At 50.0% G+C, this 19,180-nt stretch overlaps 4 non-coding genes across 4 annotated transcripts; 2 read left to right on the plus strand and 2 right to left on the minus strand.

Annotated features, from left to right (window-relative positions):
- Window positions 1-4,447: 4,447 nt before the first annotated feature.
- On the minus strand, window positions 4,448-4,529 carry trnas-cga (transfer RNA serine (anticodon CGA)). The gene has a single exon. It is a non-coding gene; the product is annotated as a tRNA-Ser (tRNA).
- A 2,163-nt stretch (window positions 4,530-6,692) lies between these two features.
- trnag-ucc (transfer RNA glycine (anticodon UCC)) lies at window positions 6,693-6,764 on the plus strand. The gene has a single exon. It is a non-coding gene; the product is annotated as a tRNA-Gly (tRNA).
- An 830-nt stretch (window positions 6,765-7,594) lies between these two features.
- trnai-aau (transfer RNA isoleucine (anticodon AAU)) lies at window positions 7,595-7,668 on the plus strand. The gene has a single exon. It is a non-coding gene; the product is annotated as a tRNA-Ile (tRNA).
- A 10,992-nt stretch (window positions 7,669-18,660) lies between these two features.
- Window positions 18,661-18,733, minus strand: trnav-cac (transfer RNA valine (anticodon CAC)). Its single transcript has one exon. It is a non-coding gene; the product is annotated as a tRNA-Val (tRNA).
- Window positions 18,734-19,180: the final 447 nt, after the last annotated feature.

The raw sequence follows: 19,180 nt of genomic DNA on the forward strand, positions 1-19,180 counted from the left end.
GAATAATGATTGAGGCGCGTTAAGAGAAAGGTAGCTGCGTCAGCATGCTTAGGCTGCAAAGGATAAAGCAAAGGTTTACTCCATGCTGAAAAGAGAAGAAAAGAAGCACAACGTTTCGGCTGTGGAGCCTTCTGCGCCATCTTCTTTAGCGATGGTGATGATGTTTACATTGGAAAAACTGAGACACGCATACTGGAGGGGCTTGAACCACCAACTGTTCAGTTAACAGCCAAATGCACTAACCGATTGCACCACAGAGTCTGACGGTCTTTTGTGCTCCCTACATTTGCAGGTTTATGGTCAAAGAAAACAATCGTTTGCGCTTCTCGTAGCCAGCAATAATTTTTCACTGACAACCAAGAAATGGATTTCATCTTTCACAAAATGTATGGATTTCTTCAAAAACAAGTTATTCCAGAAAGGAAATGAATTCTTGCATTAAACTGAACAAAGCTGTACATGTTTGTCTGAAATGATACATTTGGCACAACAAGACACGGAGAGAGGCACAGCTGGTATTCAGACCCAGGATCGCCTGCTTACTAGGCAGGCACTTTAAGCCACTAGGGAGCACCGCACTTTTACAGACACTTGGACACATCTGCGCTCGGTGTGCACTTAACATAATCTCTGAGCCCGTTGCCTCTTTCCCATTTAATAGCAGAACTGACGCCAAGAGAAATGATGAGAAATGGCATTTATCGGGCACTTTTCATGTCCAAGGAGCTCAATGCCCTTGACACCTCCCCAAGGCGACAGAGCTGTGCATTCTTTGGCGACACCATTTTTTCTTTTGTTTAATTTCTATATTTATTGATAGAATAAAAACGATATGTCATGTACTGTAAGGGAAATGTCTCTTTTCATGGGGAAAGCTAGCACCAGCAAATGTTGTGTTTAGAAGAAGTGATTTAACATGACACGTGACCTAATTTACCGGAGCAAAAGCTCACCCAGCAAGCCCTGCTTTACTTCTACAGGAGAGAAGTACTGTAGAGTCTGCAAGATGTTCAGCTGGGTAGCTACGTCAGCATGCCTCGGCTGCAAAGGAACAAGTAATAGGTTTATTGCATGCTGAAAAGAGAAGAACGGAAACACAGCGTTTCAGCTGTGAGGTCTTCTCACACCTGAAGAAGCCTCACACCTGTAAAAGGCTCCATGGTTTTCTTTCTTCTCTTTTCAACATGGAATACACCTATTGTCTGCAAGATGTGACAATTTCATGGTGTTTTGGAAGAAAACCTTTTTTCTTTGAATTCAAAATCAATCGGAATTTCAGCACGACACATCAACACTTTTTTTGTTTTAAGGAGATGACATTTTAAACCTGATAAAAATAGTAGGAAACACAAGTTTCTTGCTGTGAAAATTTAGATGGGGAAGTGTACTACTAGTAGCAGTGTAGAGCTCTCTGTGGTGGAGTGCAAGCGCATGTTCTATGGGCCAGTGGCGTAATGGATAACGCGCCTGACTTTGGATCAGAAGATTGTAGGTCTGAGTCCTGCCTGGCTCGTGAGGCTTTTAAACCTCTCAGGTTCCTCGGTAACAGGTTGCCGTCATGTATATGAACTATAGAAAAGCATTTGCCACAACCCGTAAATTAGCACGCAAGTGCGGGCTAGTTAACACAGAACTGTATGGAGATCATCTCCAGCTCCGAGCTCAATTGCAATGAAAAAACATGCAGAACAGAACTGGAGAGCAGCTGAATTTGTGCTCAGTAGGGTGGGGAGGACTCAGCATTGCTATTGTTCTAATTGGCATGAACTGCAGGAGATCTGAATCAGAACATGTCAGTTAGTTCGATCATTGCGTCAATATGTAGGCCACGTTAATACAGAATTATTACTTTGTCTGTCTCGTCTTTGTATATAGCTGAATGTCCCTGACAATTTCATGTTAGTTTTTAAGAACGACATTGGTGCTAATATATACATATATAGCATATAAGGAACACGTAAAAGTTTAGTCCATGCTGAAAAGATAAGAAAATCGCCACAACGTTTCATCTTGGAATAAATCTTTACTTGTTGTTTTGCAGCCTACCCATTCTGACCTAACTCCTCCCTTGAAATTCCCTAACAGATAAGGGTACGTAACGGCTCATGCGATGCTCAGTTGCAATTTGTCCCAAAACAAACAAGAACAGCAGCTGAGGGTTTGAGTTTGAACATGCACTGTATTAAAGCAGCTTTTATTTCCATTGATAAATGCTAGATATTCCTACAGAGATTCTCCAGGTGAGTAAGCGATTCCTGTTTCTGTTTCTATTTCTGTTTCATATATATATATACAATATATATATATGTTACATGTGTCTCTGCAATAGTACAAATGTGTTATACACTATCAGGGGCTGCTTTTTTGTGCACCTCATCTACAACAAGGCTTTTTTTCATTTATGTTTGTGGACCTTCACCATTTGAGGAAGTGAGTTAGATAAGAAAGTTACAGGTATGGTGAGCAATGACTGACAAAGGCACGTACTGCGTATTCCTTACAGAAGAGTAAGCAATTTGTTCTAAAAAACACCGGCTAAAGTCAAACATCGTTAGCAATCTTATTACTTAAATAGAATTAACATCAATAAACTGTAAGGTGCTGGTACATGCGAGTAGATGTGATCTTCTATTAAACAAAAATGCAATTACAGCTCTAAAAAGGTCAACCTAGACTTCTGTAACAGATCTGTTCAGGTCATCGCTGTTCCTCTGACCTTGTGAGTCTTTGGAATTTTAAAAGTGTATTTTGCTTGCCTTTCATGTGGTCTGTGTACAAGTCACTGTGGCGTATGCGGTCCTACACAGCCTTGCTATAGACGTGACGAGCCTCCGCTATGTTGCAATGGAGAACAGGTTCAGTATGGAGCTGCCGAGAAAATTCAGCTGGAAAGCTCGTTGCAGAAAAGCATCGTTATCTGCGTCCAGCTGCAAAGCGTCACTCGTGGGTGCTGAAGAATCGATTTCCAAGGCAGTGGGTCTAGGCGATTTAGAGTGTTAAAGGTCCCAGCGAAAACAAAACAGCGCTGGTCCTTTTTCATGCACGCACGAGAGCACCGTAGTCGGCAGAATTTGAACCTGCGCAGGGAGACCCAAACAGATTTCAAATGTGTTGCCTTAACCACTCGGCCACGATTACAGTAAATACGCCAGCTGTTGGCTTCTTGCTACAATCGAACAGGGAGTGCGAGGCGGCGGCGGCGGCAACTTTTTTCAAGTTCGCTCTCCGTTTAAGAAACCTTTTACGCCATACGTGTAAGCAGACACACACCTCAGAGTACTTAAGGGTGGCTTCAAGTTGGAATGATAAAGTCTCCCCGTTCGGACATGAAAATAGAACTTTCTTAGACAGAAATAAATCAACAACGGAGACATGTGGACGACGATTTCAGTCACTGCACTTTGAATAGCATTTTTACTCGAGTTACAGGAGATGCACGAATGGCCCTTGACCTACGCTCTTACGAATGCCTTGGAACATTCAAAGAGAACAGCCCTCAAGTCCTGCGGTTTATTATAATGCTGTTGCGTGTCGAGGCAGTATTTGACTCCGTCCTACCGTTGAGACACGGGGCGTACTGTAAATGAACTGCACCTGACAGCTTTAGAAAAACACCTGGGCTCAGTACGGTGCTGAGAGCTCAGCGTTGCTGTTGTTCTAATTAGCACGCACTGCATCGGCTATGACCCGAACTTTTCAATTATTCCGATCAGTAAGTCAACACGTACTCCACATGAAAGGTAGAAATATTCTCTTGTCTGTCTCTTGTTTTTATAGAACTGAATGTCCCTGACAATGTACTGTTAGTTTTAATTGAAGAACGGCATCTGTGTTCAAATATACCAGACAAGTTTACGTAACTGCTCATGCAACACTCAGTTGTAATTAGTCAAGAAATAAAGTCGAACAACAGCTGCGAGTTTGATTCTGAACGTATGAGATTGCAGCGCCTTTTACTTCCATTGACAAATGATAGAGATTCGAAGAGAGATCCTTCAGACCAGCAAGCAAACCCACGGCTATTTCGGTTTTCTATCTAGGCAACGTTGGTGTCTGCAATAGCATACATGAAAGCGTGATGCAATTTCTGTGGCTACATTTGTTGCATGTCATGCACAGTAAGAGTGTTTCTAACACCAAATACAAAGTCAACAATTAGCGATCACGCCTTCTCCTCAGTTAACCCACTGAAACCCTTGCTGTTAACAGTTCTTTACTGCGTGCTTTACGAGCACCTACATATTGTGTCGATTCTTTCAGCTTTATTCATTAGGTTTTCAAAGGCATAAGTAGAGCACCAGAGGTGCGAACACAAAGTGTGTGGTTACCTGAAGAATTGATTTCCATGGCAGCGGGGACAAGCGATTTAGCGTTTTTATAGCACGAGGAAAGGAGAAGCGGCACTACACCTTTTCAGCGCAGGCACAAAGCGACGTGCGGCAGACGCCGTAGTCGGCAGGATTCGAACCTGCGCGGGGAGTCCGCAATGGATTTCGAGTCCATCGCCTTAACCACTCGGCCACGACTACAGCGAAAAAATACCTTTCACAAAATACGTGCCGGCAGACAGACACGCCTCAGAGGGTTTAAGGCTGGCTTCACGTTCAAATGATAAAGTCTCCCCGTCCGGATGTCAAAATGCAACTTTGGCAGACAGAAAAAACATCAACAAACCACAAATGCACCACACTGCACTTTCAAAAGCATTTACATTCGTGTTAGACGCAGGAATTGCCTTTGATTTGCGCGCTTACGAACGCCATGGAAAACGAAACAAAACTAAAGCCCTCAGCTCTTGCACTTGATTATAATGCCGTTACGTGTCGAAGCAGTAATTTACGTCATCCCACCACTGCAACACGGGGAATAGAGGGAAATGAGCACAAGGTGAGATATTTTTAATCTGTAAGGCTTCTGTAGTTTCTTTTTGAAATCATTGTTACAACATATTATGTAAAAGCATGTTGAAAAGAATCTACCTGCATTCCAGCGGCCCTGAGCAAGAGGAAAAAAATGATGTCTTCTGTGCCAGGTGCCTGCAAGGGGAGAAAGCTAGAATCCTACCCAGGCTCCTGGAGCTCTGTCCTGGCTAAAGGAGGGTGAATCCATCCCCTTCAAAGCTCCATGAAAAAATGATCATTTAAAATTTGAAAAAAAAAACATCATATAACAACAGTTTTCATTCATAGGAGTGAAAAACAACCATTTTTGAAGACATATTAGTTTCTAAAACACTACAATAAAGTTGAAAACATCCGTTTTATATTACATTAATTTTTGTGAAATTAGTCATTTATTGCACTATTTTTAATAAAATCTCTAATTAAAAGTGATTAAAATTAAGTTTGGAACAACAAGGAACACAAAAAAAAAGATTTTAAGGAAAAAAATATTGTCTTCTGTGCCAGGTGCCTGCAAGGGGAGAAAGCTAGAATCCTACCCAGGCTCCTGGAGCTCTGTCCTAGCTAAAGGAGGGTGAATCCATCCCATTCAAAGCTCCATGAAAAAATGATATTTTTAAATTTGAAAAAAAAAAACCATTATAGAACAACATCTCTGTGTCCACAGAGTGCAAAAATCCAACTTTGAAGAAAATCCATTGACTGATCCCCGAATCCTGAAGTTTCTTCGCATGATATCGGGCTTGCAACCACTTTCTGGAAAATGATGAAAAATGCCAAAAATGAAAAAAAAGTTATCAATTCTAGAGCCTAAGAGGGAAATAAGAGAAATGTATATCTCCAAATAATTTTATGTGCTTCAGAAGAGCCCAGGAAAGTTTTTTGCATACATGAAACCACGCCCGTTTGCACGTAAGCAGACATGGTTGCACACACGACTGCATGAAAGCACGCGTGCATGCAAAATCATCCTGTTAAGCATTTGAAAAGCCGCACCACGGCGCACTTGAAATAGCTCTTACATTAGTGGTCGACACAGGAATCGCCTTTTTATTTACGCTCTTACCAACGCGATGGAAAGCAAAACAAAGCAAAGCAGAGCAAAACAAAACGAACAAACGCAAAACCCTCACGTCCCGCACTTGCATATAACGCCGTTACGTGTCCAAGCAGTATTGTACGTCATCCTAGCACTGCACCCCGGGGCGTACGGTATATGGGAATGAGCACACGCCACGAATCGTCTGAAATCACTCCCTACAGCTGTAAGGCGCCTTGAAGCGTGCACCCCCAACATTCTTCTTTGCGCATCTGTGAAAGGTAAACTCTTGAGCAAACTCTGAACCAGCTCTAAGGAAACTAATCCGATTAGACGTTACTTTGACTCATCCTTTAACAGTTTTCAGTCTCTGTCTTTAAACACCTTGCTCAGTCACATTCAAGCCACAAGTACTCTTCTCGGATGTTGCACAAACAAATCCTAATGTCTTGAAAGCATTGCAGCATGTTTGTGTCCCACTTCCCGTGGCTGCAGGACGACTGACACGAACGGACAAACACAATCTGTGGCGTTTAGCGTGACATAGTCTTGCAGGCATCGTGCTGTCTTACTGCAATACTATACCACTTGAGGAAACAGTCCATCTGGCCATGAAACTCATTTGAACGTCTAGCTACAGCAACTAACAATAACATGATTTATTCAGGATGTGTGGAATCAGCACGTCCCGGAGACAGCTTCTGAAATCGTGAGCATTCTCTGGTGGTGTCCTGGAGGGTTCCCCCGGGCATGTGTTGGTGGTATAGTGGTGAGCATAGCTACCTTCCAAGCAGTTGACCCGGGTTCGATTCCCGGCCAACGCAGTGGCAAGTGTTTTCAAATGCTGTCACAAGCCTTGGATTGTGACTAGCAAAGCGAAGCCTTTTGAAAGAGCTAAAGCACTGCAAAACGGAATTGAAGGAGAATCTTACAGGGGATTCTGAGCGGTGTCTAAATAAATAAATTCACAGCGTCCGCGGATGGCATTTTGCAGCTGGAAGTAGATGTCGACGCTTTTTGCACACAGCACGAAAAAAGCGTCTTTTTTGAAGGTACAGGCATTGAGCATTGGTGGTTCATTGTTAGAACTCTCACCTGCCACGCAGGAGGCTTGGTTTCCATTCCTGGCCAATGCAGTGGCTTTTGCAGCGAACGGCTCCATCACTTGCATCCCAACTTTTGCAACTCGCAACTGAAAACCCACTGAAGCTAAGCAGGTGTGAGCCAGGTCAGTACCTGGATGAGGGTGAGCTACAGGGAAAAACAAAGCTTCCAGCTGAAAGTGGTGTTAATGGGGCCAGCGGGGAGGCGCTCACCCTGAGGTCTGTGCGGGTCCCAATCTCCCAATATAGTGACGGAGAAGCTGTGTTGTAAAAGGGCGCTGTCTTTTGGATGAGATGTAAAACTGAGGTCATAGTGCTCTGTGGTCATTAAAAATGACCACCAAAACCTTTGACAAAAGCTCTTGGTAATTGATGGTCTTCAATAATGTTTCTCCTTTAGGTACATTTAAAATCAGCTGAATAATGCTGTGAAACCATGAAACTGCATGAGAAAGCCCGTACACTGAATTACACGGCTTTCTATTCAAAGGAGGACAAAAGAAATTCCCTGAGTTTGATTTTTTGCAGCACAGAGAGGGGCACTGTCACGAGGCCGGTTAGCTCAGTTGGTTAGAGTGTGGTGCTAATAACGCCAAGGTCACGGGTTCGAGCCCCGTACGGGCCATGTCCTTTCCTCCTCTCTTACCAAAGCTGTTAGGTTCCTTTCCGTGGTGAGATGGGTTGTCCTGCAACACTGCCACACAGTGCCGACAGACAAGAGTGTTGCGGGAGAAGAGAAAAGTGTTTGAAGATTTAAGAGTGTCTTAGGTGGAGCCAAAATCAAGTGTCACAAATGCAAGTGGGAAGATTTCCAATGTTTAATATGGTCAAAATAAGCGGAAGTTACCAGCTGGTCCGGCACAGTCTGCCATGCTTTTGTCATATACTGTAAAGTGGTGTCGAACTGGAGCCTCACCATTTGCATATGTGAGGCTCCAGTTATACATCGATTGTCACATTAAATGACAAAAATGAAGAGAGGTAAAGCAGCTGGAGAGGTTTTCTTACAACTTTTGAGCTGACACAGTTTTGGAAAATGTTTCCTTCACGCTGCACTGTACAATATAGGCAGCCAAGAGTCTCCAAAACAAAACAGAATTGACAGATAGGAGAAAATTCCCACTCGTCCTGAAGTTCCCAAAATCCAGCACTGAGCGTAAACAAAGTGTCTAAGTAGCGTGGGAATGTTAAACCTAACCCTAGCTGGAGTTTGAGCAATCCAGCACTGAGAGTAAAAAGATGAGTCAAAGTAACGTCTAATCAGATTAGTTTCCTTAGAGCTGGTTCAGAGTTTGCTCAAGAGTTTACCTTTCACAGATGCGCAAAGAAGAATGTTGGGGGTGCACAGGACTGCAGGTAGAGCATCTACCCACGGTGTCCCTTCAGTTGATATTTCCTTAGTTGGTCTTTCAGACTGTGGGTGATGGGGGCAATGTGACTTCCAACTTACCCCTAGTGAGGCAATTACAGCCTGGCACACCTTCCCAGTGTAGTCTGCCCCTAGATCAGTATCCAAGGGGCAGGGCAGTCCGTACCACGGGATCATCTTTATCATACACTTGGGTATGTGCCAGCCCACATCACATCATCATACAACCCCACATTCTTTACACATTTGTTCTAACCACTATTAAACATCTATTAAAGGCCTCAACCTGAATTCTCCCTTTTCCCCAGTAGAGGTTTCACAGGGGTCTCAGACTCCCGCCCTCCCAGTGCCGCTCGTCTGGCATCTGCATCTGCATGGTTGTTACCTTGAGTTACTGGAATTCTTTATTTATTGTGTTATTGACACCTTACTCAAGCTGCTTCTGTCGGCAGCTGTAAAACTACAAATCAGTTCAGAGACAAGCCCAGTATTCTTAACTAGAGTCCCTGCCGTTGTGAGAGAATCTTATTTCTCCATAGCCATCCAGAATTGTGGCCTACATGCAACAAATACATACATTATATACATATACAGTAACCTTTTAACATCTTTCTTTTTACAATCTTCCATCAGTGCTCTTAACTGGCTTGCTGTGCTGAGGCAGTGGAGGGGCATTTTCCGATTGTTAGCACCTCGAATTCTGTTGTAACGGCTCAGCCTGTTCTCTGTTCTCCCTCATGCATCAGAGAGGACCCATCAGTAAACAGTATTACATTTTCTTCAATTTTCACCGTCCCCCACCCTTTGGCTACAGTATCGAATGGTATAATAGTGCCTACCTCCATGCTCCTGCGTCAGCACAGCTGCCCAGAACCCTTTGTCCACACTTACATACAAAGAATGGTTGATCCATCTGAGGAAACCCCAGTCTCAGCACCTGTAAGAGAGCTTGTTTCAAATTATTACAGGCGGCTTTTGCTGCTGGTACCAAGGCAATTTTGTCCTTGTACTGCACTCCCCCCTTAAGCAGATCTGTTAAAAGTTGTGCTCACCCCGTAAAAATATTGCACCCTGGCCCTGTTAAAATCACACAATGCTCGACACAAAAGGGCCTTATCATAACTGCTTAATATTAGACACTCTAAAGCTGAAGCAACTCAGACTTGTGGGTTTCCTCGTCAGGGGAAGCACTCAGAATACCATCAACATACTGAGTGATCACAGTCAGTTGAAGCCACGTGATACCCTGTTCTGGATAGTCATTCTTTGTAATGCATAATATTCCAACCCAATAGATCTGGGATAAAACCACCCATTAAAATCTGGTACTCAGCAAGTAAAACTTGGTGCCCCAATACTCCTGTGGCCTCCTGCCATCTCCCCATATACATTACTCTATAGCACACTGTTGAACAGAGGAGTGAAACAAGCATGACAGTAGTGCTCCAGTATCCCCTAACAGAGAAACCAACACTCCATTAACAGTACATTTTAATCCACTGGACTGGGACAGACTTAGGTAGGCTACAAGGGATTTACAGGATCTAATCGTTAGGTAAACAGATCTTCTCACAAGACGTTATTCTCCCCAGTCTCGATTCTAAACCTACAGCGTTTCAGCATGTCTGAGACATTCGAATAAACCCAAATTGTTTTCACTATTGCAACTAATTGTATAAAAATACAAACACTGTTTATCTAACTACTTTTACGTCCACCTGTACTGTACTTATACGTTTCAGACGCTCTTATATTTTCCAATCTCCTTAAGTTGATTTTCATCAAGTCTCTTTAGTTACGTCTCTAGCCAGTCCCGCTGGCTAAACACACTCACACCGTCATTTAGTATACAAAAACTCACAGTTACACACATACATGCCGGCACACAAATTCATAAAACACACATACACATCGAGAATATATTTTTCTCTTCGTACTACAATGTGCTGTATTCTTGTTTTACTTCTACATGAATCCTTTTAATTCCTGAAGTGCACTCCAGGTTCGCTGCATTCCTAATTTTGGGTGCGGTACTTTAGCCCACCAGTCAATATCTTCCGGTTTTGGATTTGATCGTATGGGGGAATCAGGGAAGGTAGGTGCGAGTACGGACCCCCTCGATGGGGTGCGAGACACTTAGAGTGACGCTGTCATCAACAGCGCCAGCCCCCGCTACATCAGGCCCTCTCCCACTTAGGGTGAGAGTACAGGTCTGCAGGCACCCTCTGTTTAAGAAGGGAGTTCCTGTTCTGTCTCTATCACACTCGTACCAGGTGTCATCCCACCCAGACCCCCCGTCTCCATATGGTCACTGTGGGAATTGATCCCAATTATTTTCATTTCCTGCCTGTCTGTTCCCCTATGGGAGAGCAGGATATAACACATTAACTAGTGCAGTGCGACCAGGAATTAATTCTTCTTTTAGTTTCTGATTCTCCTGCACTGCCTCTTTTCGCTTTTGTTTATACTCTTTCGTAGCGAGTAAAGTATCTTTTCTTCCGGGTTTTTGTTTTCCCCGTAAACACACTTAAGAAGTCACATCCCAATTTCTTTTTTTTCTCATGTATCTTCCACCACTGGTGCCGGCCGTGCACCAGGGTGGGAGCTACATGCTTGTGCTTTTGCCAATCAATACGCATATGCTTATTTTACAGGTGTCTTCGCCCCAGACTCCCTCTGACAAACTCAGCTTTTCCCATATTTTTCTCCTTCTTTTCCTTCAACTTACACTTTTCCGATATATAAACGGACCCTTCCACCACTTTCTCAAACCATCAGTTAGTACACATGTTCGGTCTCTTTTACTTTTGTCGTGTGTGAGGTAACAGCTCATACAGTAAGGGGATGCTTTCACTTGAAAAACCTGTGCATTCCTGCACTCATTCAGCCAAGGGCGTCTGTTACCTCCAGATCTAAATGCCTCTCAGAGACTTTAGAGAGGACTTACACCACACTGTTCACAGGTAAGGAACGAGACCTCGAAAACCCCCTTTCTTGATCAGTAATTCACCATGCCCAGAATGCCAGCATCGCTGCTTTTGCTCCAGGGTGGACTTACACACTGAGCTCAATCAGGGCGATTCTCGGGTCTCAACGTCCTTTAAATCCTGCTACTTAATGCTTTGCTCTTTTATTATGAGGTGTGTTTATGTTAGTGTCGTGCGTGTGTATATGTATTTCACAAACAAGGAAAACACCAAAAACATACATACATATATATATCTCCTACTTCTGTTTCCTTTAAGACAAAAATCCACGCCATCCAGTTATTTAATCCACGTTATTAAATAACTTAATTTGCGCCCTGAAAAAATAGTTGTACTTTGTCAATGGTCAGACAACACTAAATGACACGAACAGTCACTCAGTCTGTTTGATGGGCAGGAGGGCTATCCGTCCAGGAACTGCACATATCAGTGTCGTTATTGAGTGTCAACATTACGATCCTGTTTGCTCAGGTGGACCGATTCCTTGCAGTAGTTTATCATTATACTTAAAATCGTTATATAACTAGGACTAGTTATAGCAGTCTGTGCTTTCTGTTGGTTTTACAACATTTTTTCTTAACGATTCAGAACGTCCATGTAGCTGCAAAAATGAACGCTTATGGTACTTTTCGCTCCAGGCAATACTCTCCAGTGAGAGTGACGAAAAATGTGAAACTGAACTTCATCGCAAATACCAGATTGCTAGTCGATATCTTCTATCATGAAGCACTAATCAATGGCATAGCTGCGAGATTTCATTTGGGTAGCTGCACCGTACAGCTCCGTTTCAACCGAAATATCACCCCCCCTCAGAATTTCAGAAGCCCCCCTACAGATTTTTCCCCGGGCACCGCGCACTGATGGGGGACGGGGTTTCCAGGAAATGGTATCAACTTTTCTCAAGAAAATAAAAATAGAAACTCTATAGGCACTCAAAAATTTTACTGTTTTTTTTTCAGGCAGGTGGCAAGACCCCTCCGCAAAACCCTTGTATGCCAAGCTGTGGGCATTGATTCGTCGAATATACGTATATTCACGGCGAAAATACGGCTATACGTATATATACGTCGCCTCGACGTATAATCAACGTCGAATTGCAACCGTAAAATCGACGACATTAATAAATGCATATATAACGTCGAAAACACATCTAACACTAGGAGTATACGGCACTCTGCACAGTGTACGAAGTAAATTATTTTCGCAGTAATTAATTTACACGTGTATAATAAATATAGTAAATATTTTAACGCCCTCGCCTGGTGGTGAGGAGGAAGCGCCCCTAGGCGCTCGTAGTACCGCTGGGCATGCTGGGAGTGGTAGCCGGGAAGAGTCTGAGGGTCAGCACGATGACCAGCGGCTGACCCTACCTGTGTAAATAATGTCCTAGTAATTCTAGTGCCCTGTGTAGTCCTGTAAAAGTAGAGTGTGTTGTTAGGTAATTACCACCCTAAATGTGCGTACGTTTTCGTCAGTCTCCTCATGTGTGTGTGTAGATCCTGTGTTAGGTTTTGGTGTGGTTGTTAAATAAAATCAGTGCTTGGTTAATCGCGTCTCCACTGTTCTTTAGTTCTGAACAAGAACCTGCAAGCGCTACATTGGTGTCAGAAGCGGGCAGAATGAACAACTCGTGGCAGACACTACCCGATTCCGTAAAGCGCCGGCTGACGCTGAAAGACACAGAACCCATCGGCGTCGCACATAGGGAGCCTGAGCAACTCCTGGGTGCGACAGGTGGCCACAGCCCTTTCCAGGGCTACCCAGTAGTGGTCCCGCCAGTAGAATTGGGGCGGCCGCCCCGGAGAGAGGATGCCCTCCCTGCCGGAGCCGATCAGCGATTCCCACACCCATCGGCGCGGGTGCGACCAGGTCGCTACGATGGTGAAGCGCCTTGGGAGACCTATGAGGCGCAGTTCCAGCTCGCAACCTGGACGAATGGCTGGAGCCGGGCGGAGATGGCAGGCCACCTGGCGGCGGCGCTGGAAGGAGCGGCCTGCCAGGTGCTCCTGGACGTCCCGGAGGAGGACAGAGGCGACTACACGGCGCTGGCAGCAGCCCTCCAGCTGCGCTTCGGTGTAGAGGAGGCGCCGGACTTGATGCGGGAGAGGCTGGCCCTGCGGCGGCGCCGACCAGGAGAGCGACTGGGCCCGGTCGCCGCGGATGTCATGTTCCTCGCCCGCCGAGGATACCCAACTTTCCCCCGGGAGGCGCAGCGGGAGATGGCTCTCCAGGCCTTTCTCAAGGCCATCTCGCCCGAGGAGCTGCGGCGCCACGTGCAGCTGGCCGCGCCAACATCGCTGGAGCAGGCCTTGGCCCTTGCTACACGGGCTGAGGTAGTGTTCGGGGTGACTGGCAGCGCCAGCAGACGCAGTGCGCCCTGCCGGCTGACCGAGGCGGCGACGGAGGAATCCAGCGAGGGGGAAGAGGAGCCAGCCCCGCACGCTGATTTGCAACCGCTGCGGGAAGAGAGGACACCGAGCCCGGTTCTGCCGGGCACCCGAACCTCGCTCTCCCCGATCGGCGTCGGGAAACGGGAACGGGGCGGCTCAGCGCGGGGAAGGCCGCCCTTGAACACCTCAACCCCCGCTCCGGAGAGCGCTGTAAAAACCGGCGCCCCTCACGCCACCGTGGGGCGAGTCGGCTGTAGCCGGGGCCTGTACCTCCACTGCCGGATTGAGGACCAACCCTGCCTGGCCCTACTCGACACCGGTTCATCAGTAACCCTACTTCGGCCGGGCGTCCTCCCCGACACCGAGGGCACCAACCCCCCAGGATGGGAGGCCTCCAGCCTGCGGCTGAGGACCGTGACGGGACAGCTCGCTGCAGTCCGGGGGAAACGGGTGCTTGCCTTCCGTCTGGGTGCAGCGACGGTGCGCCACCCCTGCTACCTTGCACCCATCCAGGAGGACTGCATTCTGGGGCTGGACCTACTGCAGCGAGTGGGGGCCAGGTTGAACTTGGACTGGCAGGAGTTGGTGTGGCAGGGGGAGCGACTGCACCTGGTGGAGGGCAGGTCCGGCGAAGGCAGAGGGACGCGGGCTTGCCGGAGCCGGGGGAACAAGAGGCAGCGGCGGCGGCGGCGTCAGTCGCCGGGGCAGACCAGGCCTGCGAGCCGGGGAGCGAGCGTGCCGGATCCTGCTCCTGAGTCGGCCGGGGGGCCAGACAAGGTAGCGGCGGCGGGGGCCGAGCGTTGCGTGGAAGCGAGGCGCGCCGTTGAGGATCTCTACCAGCGGAGCTGCGAGGGCCTCGATCAGGACCAGCGGCAGCGGCTCCAGGAGCTACTCGCCCAGAACGAAGACCTCTTTGCGGCGAGAGATGAGGACTGCACCCGCACTGCCCTGGTCCAACACGAGATCAACACCGGCGACGCTCGGCCCATCCGCATCCCACCGGGACGCATGATTCACGCCAAGCGGACCGCCGCCGAGGAAAAGATCCGGGAGATGGCCGCAGCGGGGGTGATTGAGCCCTCCGCGAGCCCGTGGTCGGCGCCAGCCGTACTGGTTAAAAAAAAAGACGGCTCGTGGAGGTTCTGCGTCAACTACCGCAAGCTGAACGAGGTCACCCGGAAAGATTCCTACCCCCTGCCGAGGATAGATGACGCCCTGGACTACATCACCGGGTCGACCTGGTTCAGCTCCTTGGACCTCCGCTGCGGCTACTGGCAGGTACCGCTTGCTCCCGATGCTCGCCCGAAGATGGCCTTTTCCATCGGCCAGGGCCTCTGGCAGTTTACTGTCATGCCTTTTGGCCTGTGCAATGCCCCGGCGACGTTCGAGAGGCTGATGGAGAGGGTGCTGGCATCGGTCCCGTGGAACCAGTGTGTGTTGTATCTGGACGATCTGCTGGTTCATGCACGGAGTTTCGACCAGGCCTTGACGAACCTCCAGGCGGTGCTGGCCTGCATCCGCCGTGCTGGCCTGAGGCTCAACCCCCGCAAGTGCGAGCTCCTGCGGCGGGAGGTGACCTTCCTGGGACATGTTGTTGGATCGCGAGGGGTGGCTACGGACCCAGGTAAGGTCGCCGCAGTGAGGGGCTGGCCGACTCCACGCACCGTCGCGGAGCTCCGCAGCTTTCTGGGGTTGGCCTCGTACTATCGGAGGTTCGTCCGGGACTTTGCCAGCATCGCTGCCCCGCTGCACCGCCTCACCGACAAGGGCCGCCGTTTTGACTGGGACTCGGGCTGTGAGACTGCCTTTGGCCGGTTGCGTGAAGCTCTGGTGGGGGCCCCCGTGCTGGCCTACCCCAACCCGCGGTTGCCGTATATTCTCGACACCGACGCGAGTGACTCGGGGGTGGGGGCGGTGTTGGCGCAGGAAGGGCCAGATGGGGAGCGCGTAGTGGCTTACTATAGTCGGGCTCTGACTAGGCCTGAGCGGAACTACTGCGTGACCCGTCGCGAGCTGCTGGCGGTGATGGCGGCGGTCCACCACTTCAGGCCGTACCTGTTCGGGACCCGGTTCCGGTTGAGGACCGACCATGCGTCCCTCACCTGGCTGCTCCACTTTAAGGAGCCAGAGGGACAGATGGCGCGATGGATAGAGATCCTGCAGGAGTACGACTTCACTGTCGTGCACCGTGCGGGGTCTCGCCATCTCAATGCCGACGCTCTCTCGCGGCGCCCCTGCGAGGCCGCGGACTGCCATCACTGCGCCCGGCGGGAGCAGCGTGAGGAGGCTGTCCGCGCCGTGGCGGGGGTGAGCGCCGCGGCCACGGCCCGGGAGGGGCCGCTGGGGGTGGGCCTGCCAGACCTGGCGCAGCGTCAGGCAGCTGATCCTGACGTGGGGCCGGTGCTCCGCTAGAGGGCAGCAGGAGTGCGGCTTACGCGAGAGGAGCTCGCCCCGCACCCGAAGTCCGTCAAGGCCCTCTGCGCCCTGTGGGAGGCCTTGGAGGTAAAGGACGGGGTGCTGCGCCGGGGGTGGCGGGTACCCTCCAGTGGCGAGGTACGGTGGCAGCTGGTGGTGCCTCGGTCGCTCCGCGGGGCGGTGCTCCGAGCGGTGCACGGCCAGCCGGGTGTGGGGCACTTCGGCGGTAAAAAAACCCTGCAGCGTCTCCGAGGCCATTTTTATTGGGGTCTTTGCCACCGGGACGTGGAGCGGTACTGCCGAACGTGTGCGGTGTGCGTGGCGCAGAAGGGTCCCCCCGAGCGCTCTCGGGCCCCCCTCCAACAACACCAGGTGGGGGCTCCTATGGAGCGGGTGGGAGTGGACGTTTTGGGCCCGTTTCCGCGCACCGAGGCCGGGAACCGCTACGTCTTGGTGGCCATGGATTACTTTACGAAGTGGCCGGAGGCCTACGCCCTCCCAGACCAGAGTGCCCCCACAGTGGCCGATGCACTGCTGGAGGGGATGTTTGCCAGGCTGGGGGTGCCGGAGGAGTTACACAGTGACCAGGGGCGTAACTTCGAGTCCCAGGTCTTCGCCAGAGTGTGCCAGCGCCTGGGGATTACTAAGACGCGGACCACCCCGCTGCATCCCCAGAGCGACGGGTTGGTAGAGCGGTTTAATCGGACGCTCGCCACCCAGCTGGCCACCCTGGTGTCCCGGCACCAACGGGACTGGGACCGCCACCTCCCCCTTGCGCTCTGGGCGTATCGGACCGCGGTCCAGGAATCCACCGGGTGCACCCCGGCCCCGCTCATGCTGGGCCGGGAAATGCGAACACCGGTGGACCTGGTCTTCGGCCCGCCGCCCGGAGACGGGTCGGCACCGCCGGCTGGACCGGACTACGAGTGGGACCTGCGGCAGCGGATGCAGCGGGTGCACAGCTTTGCACGGACCCACCTGACACAGGCGGGGGTCCGGCAGAAGCTGTACTACGACCTGCGCTGCAGGGGGCCTGCCTTCCAGCCCGGGGACTCGGTTTGGGTGTACAACCCGCGGCGCCGCAAAGGCCTCAGTCCTAAGCTGGCGCCGTCGTGGGAGGGGCCCGCTGAGGTACTCTGGGTGGTGGGCGAGGTCTGCTACCGTGTCCGGTTGCGAACACAGGGGAGAGTGGTGGTCCTGCACCGAGACCGCCTGGCCCCCTACCGGGCCCGGGAGGAGGAGCCGTGTGGGGAGGCTCCAGAGGAGCAGCCGGGGCCGGAGCCGGCCGATAGTGGGGCGTCCGTGGATCGCCAGCCGTCACCGCGGTGCAGCGGCCGCTCGCGCAGGGTTCCGCAGCAGTTTGCCGAATACGAGTACAGCCTGAGGGGGGTGTTCGACGTCAGCGAGACGCCAGACGCTTCAGGTGGGGGCAGTGTAACGCCCTCGCCTGGTGGTGAGGAGGAAGCGCCCCTAGGCGCTCGTAGTACCGCTGGGCATGCTGGGAGTGGTAGCCGGGAAGAGTCTGAGGGTCAGCACGATGACCAGCGGCTGACCCTACCTGTGTAAATAATGTCCTAGTAATTCTAGTGCCCTGTGTAGTCCTGTAAAAGTAGAGTGTGTTGTTAGGTAATTACCACCCTAAATGTGTGTACGTTTTCGTCAGTCTTCTCATGTGTGTGTAGACCCTGTGTTCGGTTTTGGTGTGGTTGTTAAATAAAGTCAGTGCTTGGTTAATCGCGTCTCCACTGTTCTTTAGTTCTGAACAAGAACCTGCAAACGCTACAATATAATTAATTACTGCGAAAATAATTTCCTTCGTACACTGTGCAGAGTGCCGTATACTCCTAGTGTTAGATGTGTTTTCGACGTTATATATGCGTTTATTAATGTTTATTTCACAGCGTCGTGCACCTTTTCATTGCTCTCGCTTTCAGAGCCTCCGCACGGCACACGACTCGACATCAGGAAGCACATTGAAGTGAAAGCAGGGAGCGCTGCGACATGCACTGTGCAGATCCCGCCACACTAAGAGGTGAGTGGGTCTGTTCGATGCACAAAGCTTTGATAAGCGTCAAAGGCAAATCATTCCGAGTTGGTCGTTTGTGTTTTCCGTTCAGACGCGAAATGCTGAAATGATCTCTCGGCTCCTCGGTTGTCATTTCTGCTCCGTAAAGGAATCACAGCACGAGTCGGCTTCCAGCACGGTGGGTCGGGACACGATGCCGGGGGTCGGAGAGAGCGATGTCTTCCTCGTTAGTATAGGACCTGTCACCTGTCCCCACCTGTCACGCGGGAGACCGGGGTACATCAGGACGCGCATTGAAGTGAAAGCAGGATGCGCTGCGACATGCACTGTGCAGATCCCGCCACACTAAGAGGTGAGTGGGTCTGTTCGATCACAGCGCTAGGCGAATCCCCAATCCCCTTTTGTGCGTGGCGACAGAAGAAGTCTGGTCTGTTTCCGCCCGGTTTCGATCCGGGGACCTTTCGCGTGTGAGGCAAACATGATAACCACTACACTACGGAAACTGTGGTCAGATGTGCCCAGCGGCCCAGCGCTGAGCTTCGCCAATGCGATTCAGCTGCTTCCAGTGCCTTTATTGGGGTGCGCTGATGGACCGTGCTCTCTCTCCAGAGACCAGCACGCCTGTCATGGACGGAGCAGGAAAGACGGCGCCACATTCTACAGCCCTCTCCACGCAATCGACGAAATCGGGCTACTGAAGTGGAGAAAATCGCCTCTCCAGAAAGTGCAAATATCATCTTGGAGAGTATAAATCCTATTGCCGAAGGTCAGCCCTGTCTACCAGAGTGACCCTCCCACCTCCTGCAGCGATGGTCAGCTCGTCTCACACGCGAGAAGTTTCGGCTGGAAACAAGCGCCCCCTCTCTCGCACGTTTTGCACGTTGAGTAGTTTTAATGCGGCTCCTTCGTACACAGTGCTGATCTTTTGGAAAGCAGGAGGCAAAATTGAC

The sequence above is a fragment of the Lepisosteus oculatus genome, unplaced genomic scaffold (genome assembly GCF_040954835.1).
Source record: "Lepisosteus oculatus isolate fLepOcu1 unplaced genomic scaffold, fLepOcu1.hap2 HAP2_SCAFFOLD_40, whole genome shotgun sequence".
Taxonomy (NCBI): domain Eukaryota; kingdom Metazoa; phylum Chordata; class Actinopteri; order Semionotiformes; family Lepisosteidae; genus Lepisosteus; species Lepisosteus oculatus.